Source organism: Coregonus lavaretus (assembly GCF_964263955.1).
Source record: "Coregonus lavaretus genome assembly, contig: HAP1_SCAFFOLD_207, whole genome shotgun sequence".
Taxonomy (NCBI): domain Eukaryota; kingdom Metazoa; phylum Chordata; class Actinopteri; order Salmoniformes; family Salmonidae; genus Coregonus; species Coregonus lavaretus.
In genome coordinates this window covers 747,501-758,829 of record NW_028162914.1, presented here as the reverse complement: position 1 = coordinate 758,829, position 11,329 = coordinate 747,501, and the positions used below count along the sequence as shown (strand labels likewise).

General features: G+C 45.6%; 1 pseudogene across 1 annotated transcript in view; it reads left to right on the top strand.

The window, feature by feature from the left end:
• The first annotated feature begins 1,714 nt into the window (after positions 1-1,714).
• The window catches only part of LOC311118688 (thrombospondin-1-like), a 14,934-nt pseudogene continuing 5,319 nt past the window's right edge, over positions 1,715-11,329 (top strand). The window contains exons 1-4 of the transcript in view: positions 1,715-1,822; positions 3,377-3,536; positions 4,539-4,657; positions 6,618-6,852. The product of the transcript in view is annotated as a thrombospondin-1-like (transcript). The remainder of the gene's footprint in view (positions 1,823-3,376; positions 3,537-4,538; positions 4,658-6,617; positions 6,853-11,329) is intronic.

The window sequence follows — 11,329 nt, the reverse complement described above, 5'->3', positions numbered from 1 at the left end:
CCCCAGGTTGCTGATATAGTAGGTCACCCAGGTTGCTGAATGTAGGTAGTCACCCAGGTTGCTGAATGTAGGTAGTCACCCAGGTTGCTGAATGTAGGTAGTCACCCAGGTTGCTGAATGTAGGTCACCCAGGTTGCTGAATGTAGGTACGTCACCCAGGTTGCTGAATTAGAGTCACCCAGGTTGCTGATGTAAGGTAGTCACCCAGGTTGCTGAATGTAGGTAGTCACCCAGGTTGCTGAATGTAGGTAGTCACCCAGGTTGCTGAATGTAGGTAGTCACCCAGGTTGCTGAATGTAGGTAGTCACCCAGGTGCTGAATGTAGGTCGTCACCCAAGTGGAATGTAGGTCGTCACCCAGGTTGCTGAATGTAGGTCGTCACCCAGGTTGCTGAATGTAGGTCGTCACCCAGGTTGCTGAATGTAGGTAGTCACCCAGGTTGCTGAATGTAGGTCGTCACCCAGGTTGCTGAATGTAGGTCGTCACCCAGGTTGCTGAATGTAGGTAGTCACCCAGGTTGCTGAATGTAGGTCGTCACCCAGGTTGCTGAATGTAGGTCGTCACCCAGGTTGCTGAATGTAGGTCGTCACCCAGGTTGCTGAATGTAGGTCGTCACCCAGGTTGCTGAATGTAGGTCGTCACCCAGGTTGCTGAATGTAGGTAGTCACCCAGGTTGCTGAATGTAGGTAGTCACCCAGGTTGCTGAATGTAGGTAGTCACCCAGGTTGCTGAATGTAGGTCGTCACCCAGGTTGCTGAATGTAGGTCGTCACCCAGGTTGCTGAATGTAGGTAGTCACCCAGGTTGTGTGTAGTAGTACCGTTGCTGAATGTAGGTAGTCACCCAGGTTGCTGAATGTAGGTCGTCACCCAGGTTGCTGAATGTAGGTCGTCACCCAGGTTGCTGAATGTAGGTCGTCACCCAGGTTGCTGAATGTAGGTAGTCACCCAGGTTGCTGAATGTAGGTAGTCACCCAGGTTGCTGAATGTAGGTCGTCACCCAGGTTGCTGAATGTAGGTGTCACCCAGGGTTGCTGAATGTAGGTCGTCACCCAGGTGCTGAATGTAGTAGTCACCCAGGTTGCTGAATGTAGGTCGTCACCCAGGTTGCTGAATGTAGGTAGTCACCCAGGTTGCTGAATGTAGGTCGTCACCCAGGTTGCTGAATGTAGGTAGTCACCCAGGTTGCTGAATGTAGGTAGTCACCCAGGTTGCTGAATGTAGGTCGTCACCCAGGTTGCTGAATGTAGGTCGTCACCCAGGTTGCTGAATGTAGGTAGTCACCCAGGTTGCTGAATGTAGGTAGTCACCCAGGTTGCTGAATGTAGGTAGTCACCCAGGTTGCTTAAGATTCACTTTGAAATTGGACGTCCGGAGAAGCGTTTAAAAACCTGTCGCTAGGGGCAACGGTGAGCGCTATTACCTTCAGGTAGGCTGGGGGTTACTAGGGGGTTACTAGGGCGTTGTGGACTGGGACGGAACAGAACACTTCCAGGTCCCACCGCTAGGGGAGAAACATACACTAGGGCAGGACAGAGCTATCCCTGGACCTTGGTATCTAACACCCTGCTGGGATCACTGCTGCTCACGGCCATGTTAAATAGACACATTCAGACAGGTTATGGGACAGTTAGTAAGGCCCAGAACCCCTACAATAACATTTGATTGATTTGATTGAATATATAATAACTGAAATGTGTTGTGATTGGCTAACAGGATAACTGCCCCGCCCTGCCAAACTCCGGACAGGAAGACCTTGACAATGATCGCCTTGGAGATGCCTGTGACCCTGATGATGACAACGACAATGTCTTAGATGAGAGGGTGAGGCTTTGTGTGTGTGTGTCTGTGTCTGTGTGTTTATTCCATTGTGTGTGTGTGTGTGTGTGTGTGTGTGTGTCTGTGTCTGTGTTTATTCCATTGTGTGTGTGTGTGTGTGTGTGTGTGTCTGTGTCTGTGTGTTTATTCCATTGTGTGTGTGTGTGTGTGTGTGTGTTGTGTGTGTGTGTGTGTCTGTGTCTGTGTGTTTATTCCATTGTGTGTGTCTGTGTCTGTGTGTATTCCATTGTGTGTGTGTGTCTGTGTCTGTGTGTATTCCATTGTGTGTGTCTGTGTGTGTCTGTATCTGTGTGTATTCCATTGTGTGTGTGTCTGTGTCTGTGTCTGTGTCTGTGTGTATTCCATTGTGTGTGTGTGTGTGTCTGTGTCTGTGTGTATTCCATTGTGTGTGTGTTTGTGTCTGTGTCTGTGTGTATTCCATTGTGTGTGTGTGTGTGTCTGTGTGTGTCTGTATCTGTGTGTATTCCATTGTGTGTGTGTGTGTGTGTCTGTGTCTGTGTGTATTCCATTGTGTGTGTGTGTGTGTGTGTGTATTCCATTGTGTGTGTGTGTGTGTGTGTGTGTTTGTTTGTTTCTGTGTGTATTCCATTGTGTGTGTGTGTCTGTGTGTGTGTGTGTGTGTGTGTATCTGTGTCTGTGTGTATTCCATGGTGTGTGTGTGTGTGTGTGTGTGTGTGTGTGTGTGTGTATTCCATTGTGTGTGTGTGTGTGTCTGTGTGTATTCCATGGTGTGTGTGTGTGTGTGTGTCTTGTGTGTGTGTGTCTGTGTGTATTCCATGGTGTGTGTCTGTGTGTGTGTGTGTGTGTGTGTGTGTGTGTCTGTGTGTATTCCATTGTGTGTGTGTGTGTGTGTGTGTATTCCATGGTGTGTGTGTGTGTGTGTGTCTGTGTGTATTCCATGGTGTGTGTGTGTGTGTGTATTCCATGGTATGTGTGTGTGTGTGTGTGTGTGTGTCTGTGTGTATTCCATGGTGTGTGTGTGTGTGTGTGTGTGTGTGTGTGTGTGTGTGTGTCTGTGTGTATTCCATGGTGTGTGTGTGTGTGTGTGTGTGTGTGTGTGTGTGTGTATAATGTGTGTACAGTGTGTGTGTGTGTGTGTGTGTGTGTGTGTGTGTGTATAATGTGTGTACAGGTGGTGTGTGTGTGTGTGTGTGTGTATTCCATGGTGTGTGTGTGTGTGTGTGTCTGTGTGTATTCCATGGTGTGTGTGTGTGTGTGTGTGTGTGTGTGTGTGTGTGTGTGTGTGTGTGTATTCCATGGTGTGTGTGTGTGTGTGTGTGTGTGGTCTGTGTGTATTCCATGGTGTGTGTGTGTGTGTGTGTGTGTGTGTGTGTGTGTGTGTGTGTGTGTGTGTGTGTGTATTCCATGGTGTGTGTGTGTCTGTGTGTGTGTGTGTCTGTGTGTATTCCATGGTGTGTGTGTGTGTGTGTATTCCATGGTGTGTGTGTGTCTGTGTGTATTCCATGGTGTGTGTGTGTGTGTGTGTGTGTGTGTGTGTGTGTGTGTCTGTGTGTATTCCATGGTATGTCTTCTCCTCAGGATAACTGCCCTGGACACTACAACCCTCGTCAGTTTGACTCAGACAGAGATGGAGTTGGAGACCGCTGTGATAACTGCCCCTTCAGCCCCAACCCTTTACAGACTGATACAGACAGCAATGGAGAGGGAGACGCCTGCAGTTTCGACATGGATGGAGACGGTGTGTGTGTGTGTGTGTGTGTGTGTGTGTGTGTGCAGGGTTGGGTAGGTTACTCTCTAAATGTTATCTGTTACTAGTTACCTGTCCAAAATTGTCATCAGTAACATAACTTTGGATGACCCAAACTCAGTAACGTAATGTAATTACTTCCAGTTACTGTTGGAAGACTTTCCCCTTAACAGGCATTAGAAGAAGAGAAAAAGGTTCCATCCAACTCATTTAGTGTGTCATCATAGTGGTCTCTGATTGGTGGTCATCATTTGGTGTGTCATCATAGTGGTCTCTGATTGGTGGTCATCATTTAGTGTGTCATTACAAAATTAAACTTGCGCCTTTTTTCAGTGCTGAATTGAATGTCATTGAGAAAACAGAAGGGTGTCAATGTATTTTGTTGTTGTTGCAAAAATCCTTTCTGAATTTAAAAGTAACCATGTTGTTCGTTCACATGGTAGATCTCTCTGCCCTAACCCATTCGTTCACATGGTAGATCTCTCTGCCCTAACCCATTCGTTCACATGGTAGATCTCTCTGCCCTAACCCATTCCTTCACATGGTAGATCTCTCTGCCCTAACCCATTCGTTCCCATGGTAGATCTCTCTGCCCTAACCCATTCCTTCACATGGTAGATCTCTCTGCCCTAACCCATTCGTTCACATGGTAGATCTCTCTGCCCTAACCCATTCCTTCACATGGTAGATCTCTCTGCCCTAACCCATTCCTTCACATGGTAGATCTCTCTGCCCTAACCCATTCCTTCACATGGTAGATCTCTCTGCCTAACCCATTCCTTCACATGGTAGATCTCTCTGCCCTAACCCATTCCTTCACATGGTAGATCTCTCTGCCCTAACCCATTCCTTCACATGGTAGATCTCTCTGCCCTAACCCATTCGTTCACATGGTAGATCTCTCTGCCCTAACCCATTCCTTCACATGGTAGATCTCTCTGCCCTAACCCATTCGTTCCCATGGTAGATCTCTCTGTGTGTCTGTGTGTGTAGAGATGCTGAATGAGCGTGATAATTGCCCCCTGCTGTATAACACTGAGCAGAGAGATACAGACCTGGACGGAGTGGGGGACCAATGTGACAACTGTCCTTTAGTACACAACCCGACACAGGTACACAACATTTATGTTGTTTATGTCAGTGTTCGTGTTTACCTGTATGTGTGTTTACCTGTGTGTTTGTGTTTACCTGTGTGTTTGTGTTTACCTGTGTGTTTGTGTTTACCTGTGTGTTTGTGTTTACCTGTGTGTGTTTGTGTTTACCTGTGTGTGTTTGTGTTTACCTGTGTGTGTTTGTGTTTACCTGTGTGTTTGTATTTACCTGTGTGTTTGTGTTTACCTGTGTGTTTGTGTTTACCTGTGTGTGTGTGTTTACCTGTGTGTGTGTGTGTTTACCTGTGTGTGTGTGTTTACCTGTGTGTGTGGTACACAGCCAGCACGGTCTACAGTTTAAAACCAGCCAGCACAGTCTACAGTTTAAAACCAGCCAGCACGGTCTACAGTTTAAAACCAGCCAGCACGGTCTACAGTTTAAAACCAGCCAGTACGGTCTACAGTTTAAAACCAGCCAGTACGGTCTACAGTTTAAAACCAGCCAGCACGGTCTACAGTTTAAAACCAGCCAGTACGGTCTACAGTTTAAAACCAGCCAGCACGGTCTACAGTTTAAAACCAGCCAGCACGGTCTACAGTTTAAAACCAGCCAGCACAGTCTACAGTTTAAAACCAGCCAGCACAGTCTACAGTTTAAAACCAGCCAGCACAGTCTACAGTTTAAAACCAGCCAGTACGGTCTACAGTTTAAAACCAGCCAGCACAGTCTACAGTTTAAAACCAGCCAGTACGGTCTACAGTTTAAAACCAGCCAGTACGGTCTACAGTTTAAAACCAGCCAGTACAGTCTACAGTTTAAAACCAGCCAGTACGGTCTACAGTTTAAAACCAGTCAGTACGGTCTACAGTTTAAAACCAGTCAGTACGGTCTACAGTTTAAAACCAGCCAGCACGGTCTACAGTTTAAAACCAGCCAGTACGGTCTACAGTTTAAAACCAGCCAGTACGGTCTACAGTTTAAAACCAGCCAGTACGGTCTACAGTTTAAAACCAGCCAGTACGGTCTACAGTTTAAAACCAGCCAGTACGGTCTACAGTTTAAAACCAGCCAGTACGGTCTACAGTTTAAAACCAGCCAGCACGGTCTACAGTTTAAAACCAGCCAGCACGGTCTACAGTTTAAAACCAGCCAGCACGGTCTACAGTTTAAAACCAGCCAGCACGGTCTACAGTTTAAAACCAGCCAGCACGGTCTACAGTTTAAAACCAGCCAGCACGGTCTACAGTTTAAAACCAGCCAGCACGGTCTACAGTTTAAAACCAGCCAGTACGGTCTACCGTTTAAAACCAGCCAGTACGGTCTACAGTTTAAAACCAGCCAGTACGGTCTACAGTTTAAAACCAGCCAGCACAGTCTACAGTTTAAAACCAGCCAGTACGGTCTACAGTTTAAAACCAGCCAGTACGGTCTACAGTTTAAAACCAGCCAGTACGGTCTACAGTTTAAAACCAGCCAGTACGGTCTACAGTTTAAAACCAGCCAGTACGGTCTACAGTTTAAAACCAGCCAGTACGGTCTACAGTTTAAAACCAGCCAGCACAGTCTACAGTTTAAAACCAGCCAGTACGGTCTACAGTTTAAAACCAGCCAGCACGGTCTACAGTTTAAAACCAGCCAGTACGGTCTACAGTTTAAAACCAGCCAGCACGGTCTACAGTTTAAAACCAGCCAGTACGGTCTACAGTTTAAAACCAGCCAGCACGGTCTACAGTTTAAAACCAGCCAGTACGGTCTACAGTTTAAAACCAGCCAGCACGGTCTACAGTTTAAAACCAGCCAGCACGGTCTACAGTTTAAAACCAGCCAGCACGGTCTACATTTCAGCTCAGTAAACTGAACAACGTATTAGGGACCTTTTTGGACTGCTGTAATGCTAACCAGGTGTGTGTGTGTGTGTGTGTGTGTGTGTGTGTGTGTGTGTGTGTGTGTGTGTGTGTGTGTGTGTGTGTGTGTGTATAGAGTGATTCAGACAGTGATCTGATAGGTGATCGCTGTGATGATAATCAGGATATAGATGAGGACGGTCATCAGAACTCCCTCGACAACTGTCGCTACGTTGCCAATAGCAACCAGGTTGACCATGACAGAGACGGCATTGGCGACGCCTGCGACCATGACGATGACAACGATGGTATCCCTGACGACCGTGACAACTGCCGACTGGTGCCGAACACTGACCAGATAGACGCAGACAGTCAGTACACACACATACACACACACACACACACACACACACACACACACACACATACATACGCACACACACACACACACATGCACACACACACACACCAGTCATCAGCGTTGGTGTTTAAAGTTAGACCCACATATCCTGATTAGCGACCAGAAAGCAATTGTTTTCAAACAGTTTGAGAACCACTGAGCTGCCGAACAGATAGCTGATTTGCTGTACAGCTAGAGGATCGGGTGCTGTGCAAATGTCAAATTGGAGGGAGAGAGGAATGCCATAAATAAATATAAAGCTCCAAAAATGGTTTGGTGAACAATAATTTGTATTGTTTACTTTGCAAGCTCACCAGCAATGGGACATCAAGCAACAATTACTAGCATAGACCTCCTGCTCTTATTACTAGTATAGACCTCCTGCTCTTTATTACTAGCATAGACCTCCTGCTCTTATTACTAGCATAGACCTCCTGCTCTTATTACTAGTATAGACCTCCTGCTCTTTATTACTAGTATAGACCTCCTGCTCTTTATTACTAGCATAGACCTCCTGCTCTTATTACTAGTATAGACCTCCTGCTCTTATTACTAGTATAGACCTCCTGCTCTGTATTACTAGTATAGACCTCCTGCTCTTATTACTAGTATAGACCTCCTGCTCTTATTACTAGTATAGACCGCCTGCTCTTATTACTAGCATAGACCTCCTGCTCTTTATTACTAGCATAGACCTCCTGCTCTTTATTACTAGCATAGACCTCCTGCTCTTTATTACTAGTATAGACCTCCTGCTCTTTATTACTAGCATAGACCTCCTGCTCTTATTACTAGCATAGACCTCCTGCTCTTATTACTAGCATAGACCTCCTGCTCTTATTACTAGCATAGACCTCCTGCTCTTTATTACTAGTATAGACCTCCTGCTCTTTATTACTAGTATAGACCTCCAGCTCTTTATTACTAGTATAGACCTCCTGCTCTTTATTACTAGCATAGACCTCCTGCTCTTATTACTAGCATAGACCTCCTGCTCTTATTACTAGCATAGACCTCCTGCTCTTATTACTAGCATAGACCTCCTGCTCTTTATTACTAGTATAGACCTCCTGCTCTTTATTACTAGTATAGACCTCCAGCTCTTTATTACTAGCATAGACCTCCTGCTCTTTATTACTAGCATAGACCTCCTGCTCGTATTACTAGCATAGACCTCCTGCTCTTATTACTAGTATAGACCTCCTGCTCTTATTACTAGCATAGACCTCCTGCTCTTATTACTAGCATAGACCTCCTGCTCTTATTACTAGCATAGACCTCCTGCTCTTTATTACTAGCATAGACCTCCTGCTCTTTATTACTAGCATAGACCTCCTGCTCTTTATTACTAGCATAGACCTCCTGCTCTTATTACTAGTATAGACCTCCTGCTCTTATTACTAGCATAGACCTCCTGCTCTTTATTACTAGCATAGACCTCCTGCTCTTTATTACTAGCATAGACCTCCTGCTCTTTATTACTAGCATAGACCTCCTGCTCTTTATTACTAGTATAGACCTCCAGCTCTTTATTACTAGCATAGACCTCCTGCTCTTTATTACTAGCATAGACCTCCTGCTCTTTATTACTAGCATAGACCTCCTGCTCTTTATTACTAGTATAGACCTCCAGCTCTTTATTACTAGCATAGACCTCCTGCTCTTTATTACTAGCATAGACCTCCTGCTCTTATTACTAGCATAGACCTCCTGCTCTTATTACTAGTATAGACCTCCTGCTCTTATTACTAGCATAGACCTCCTGCTCTTTATTACTAGCATAGACCTCCTGCTCTTTATTACTAGTATAGACCTCCTGCTCCTTATTACTAGCATAGACCTCCTGCTCTTATTACTAGCATAGACCTCCTGCTCTTTATTACTAGCATAGACCTCCTGCTCTTTATTACTAGTATAGACCTCCTGCTCTTTATTACTAGCATAGACCTCCTGCTCTTATTACTAGCATAGACCTCCTGCTCTTTATTACTAGTATAGACCTCCTGCTCTTTATTACTAGTATAGACCTCCTGCTCTTATTACTAGCATAGACCTCCTGCTCTTATTACTAGCATAGACCTCCTGCTCTTTATTACTAGCATAGACCTCCTGCTCTTTATTAGTAGCATAGACCTCCTGCTCTTTATTACTAGCATAGACCTCCTGCTCTTTATTACTAGCATAGACCTCCTGCTCTTTATTACTAGCATAGACCTCCTGCTCTTTATTACTAGTATAGACCTCCTGCTCTTATTACTAGCATAGACCTCCTGCTCTTTATTACTAGCATAGACCTCCTGCTCTTATTACTAGCATAGACCTCCTGCTCTTATTACTAGCATAGACCTCCTGCTCTTTATTACTAGCATAGACCTCCTGCTCTTTATTACTAGCATAGACCTCCTGCTCTTATTACTAGCATAGACCTCCTGCTCTTATTACTAGCATAGACCTCCTGCTCTTATTACTAGCATAGACCTCCTGCTCTTATTACTAGCATAGACCTCCTGCTCTTATTACTAGCATAGACCTCCTGCTCTTATTACTAGCATAGACCTCCTGCTCTTTATTACTAGCATAGACCTCCTGCTCTTTATTACTAGCATAGACCTCCTGCTCTTATTACTAGCATAGACCTCCTGCTCTTTATTACTAGCATAGACCTCCTGCTCTTTATTACTAGCATAGACCTCCTGCTCTTTATTACTAGCATAGACCTCCTGCTCTTATTACTAGCATAGACCTCCTGCTCTTTATTACTAGCATAGACCTCCTGCTCTTATTACTAGCATAGACCTCCTGCTCTTTATTACTAGCATAGACCTCCTGCTCTTTATTACTAGCATAGACCTCCTGCTCTTTATTACTAGCATAGACCTCCTGCTCTTATTACTAGCATAGACCTCCTGCTCTTTTGGTATGTCAAAATTGCTTGAAATTGATCATTTACTTATGAAGCTTTCATTTGGAATTGCAAAAAGCATAGTTCTGAGATATTGAGCATCCCATTTTTCACATCCCTAATCTCAGAACTGTTTTGTAGTGAATTCTTCTTTCTTAAGACATGTATTATGATCTTCAGACGAATGACTGTCATCACTGAACAACGATGTGACAATATAATTTACTTTAAGATTTCTGACAGTGTAGTTTTTTTGCTTGCATACCATTATTGCTGTCTAGACTAGCCTAGACCATACTTTGAGGAAGATGGCAAAGACGTGTTCTGATTGGTCCATCTGTATTTGTTCAGGCTTGTGATTGGTTTGCAGATATAACCTTATTTGTATTTGTATTTGTATTTATTATGGATCCCCATTAGCTGTTGCCAAGGCAGCAGCTACTCTTCCTGGGGTCCGGCAAAATTAAGGTAGATTATACAATTTTAAAAACATGACAATACATTCACAGATTTCACAACACACTGTGTGCCCTCAGGCCCCTCCTCCACCACCACACTGTATGCCCTTAGGCCCCTCCTCCACCACCACACTGTATGCCCTCAGGCCCCTCCTCCACCACCACACTGTGTGCCCTCAGGCCCCTCCTCCACCACCACACTGTGTGCCCTGAGGCCCCTCCTCCACCACCACACTGTGTGCCCTGAGGCCCCTCCTCCACCACCACACTGTGTGCCCTGAGGCCCCTCCTCCACCACCACACTGTGTGCCCTGAGGCCCCTCCTCCACCACCCACACTGTGTGCCCTGAGGCCCCTCCTCCACCACCACACTGTGTGCCCTGAGGCCCCTCCTCCACCACCACACTGTGTGCCCTGAGGCCCCTCCTCCACCACCACACTGTGTGCCCTGAGGCCCCTCCTCCACCACCACACTGTGTGCCCTCAGGCCCTCCTCCACCACCACACTGTGTGCCCTGAGGCCCCTCCTCCACCACCACACTGTGTGCCCTGAGGCCCCTCCTCCACCACCACACTGTGTGCCCTGAGGCCCCTCCTCCACCACCACACTGTGTGCCCTGAGGCCCCTCCTCCACCACCACCACACATCCTTAGAGCACCAAGTTCAAATGGTTTTATGCAGATAGAACTTTCTAGTTTTTCATTTTTTTACAGAAATGTCAGATAAAACATTCTAGTCCAAGGTCTCGATTTGTAGTTGAATACGTTTTTTTACTTGACTTGAAAACATGTGTGACTCGATTTGACTTGCTCTTAGAATGCACGACTTGGCCTTGACTCGAGACTCAACCCGTTCTACTTGGGACTCGACTTGAGACTCGGACCTTGTGACTTGAGACTTGCTTGTGACTCAAATAATAGTGACTCTGGCACACAAACAAACACACAAGCACACAAATACACACAAACACACATACACACAAACACACAAACACACAAACACACATACACAAACCACATTATCAGTGTGTTTGTACCGTTATCAGTCTCTGTAAAGATGATTTGATAATGTCTTTCTCTCTCTCTCT